At 45.3% G+C, this 1,207-nt stretch overlaps 1 pseudogene; it reads left to right on the top strand.

Moving 5' to 3' along the window:
* The first annotated feature begins 745 nt into the window (after positions 1-745).
* On the top strand, positions 746-940 carry LOC114627936 (annotated as a pseudogene).
* The last annotated feature ends 267 nt before the right edge of the window (positions 941-1,207 follow it).

Genomic DNA, 1,207 nt, shown 5'->3' with positions numbered 1-1,207 from the left:
GCCCCTGCCCCTGCCCCTGCCCCTGCCCCTGCCCCTGCCCCTGCCCCGCCTCCTGAGTGCTGGGATTAAAGGCATATTCCACCACCACCCAGCAGAGGCATCTCTTCGAGTTCAAGTTCAAGGCCAGCTTGGTCTGCAGAGTGAGTTCAGGACAGCCAGGGCTACACAAGAGAAACTCTGTTGAAAAGCTTAAAAATATTGTGCTAGTTTGACATTTTTGGGGGGGTTTGGTTTTTCAAGACAGGGTTTCTCTGTGTAGCCCTGGCTGTCCTGGAACTTACTCTGTAGATCAGGCTAGCCTCGAACTCTCGAACTCAGAAATCTGACTGCTTCTGCCTCCCAAGTGCTGGGATTAAAGGCGTGCGCCGCCGCCGCCACCACCCGGCAACATGTTTTATGAAGAAAAATAGTTACCATGAAACCTGAAAATTTTTATTTCAAAATTATAAAAACTGGATAGACAAACACATACGACCATAAAAACTGGATAGACAAACACATACGACCAATGCATACACATTTCAGAAAGATATCATTGGCTGAGGGTTTTGTTTTTAACTCAATTTAAGCTGTGATAACTTTGATAACTAGCTAGCTCTTGATACCCCATAATTTGGATATACTTTACCACACCATACTCAGTAAGAGTCAATGTGCTCCCCATCAACTTTAAAATACACCCTTCGACTAGGGGCAAACTCGGCTGGCGCTAAACGGAAAGGTGTCTATCTGCTGTAGGGCAGTCATGTTTCTCCAGTATTACCTCAACGAGCAGGACGATCGTGTCTACACGCTGAAGAAATTTGACCCTATGAGACAACAGACTTGCTCTGCCCATCCTGCTCAGTTCTCCCCAGATGACAAATACTCAAGACACCAAATCACCATCAAGAAATGCTTCAAGGTGCTCATGACCCAGCAACCGTGTCCTGTCCTCTGAGGGCTCGTTAATCTCTTGTGCTGCTAGTCCCCCGGCTGATTATCAGCAACCAAAGGCTCTGTAAGCCTTGAAGCCTTCCCATGCTGCTTAGAATACTATCTCACTCTCTACGTGAATGAGTCTATATTGATGGGCCTCGCCCGTAAAAGGAACAATTTTTTTTTTATCATGTTTTGACTTGCTGCCAGATTATTAAAGATACAATGACTTGAAAGTTCAAAAATAAAAATAAAATAAAATACACCCTTCAGGTGACAGGAGGGGAAT

This window comes from Grammomys surdaster, unplaced genomic scaffold (genome assembly GCF_004785775.1).
Source record: "Grammomys surdaster isolate TR1022 unplaced genomic scaffold, NIH_TR_1.0 262, whole genome shotgun sequence".
Lineage (NCBI taxonomy): Eukaryota > Metazoa > Chordata > Mammalia > Rodentia > Muridae > Grammomys > Grammomys surdaster.
Note: the sequence above shows the minus strand (reverse complement) of the source record. Positions and strands in the feature narration are given on the sequence as shown.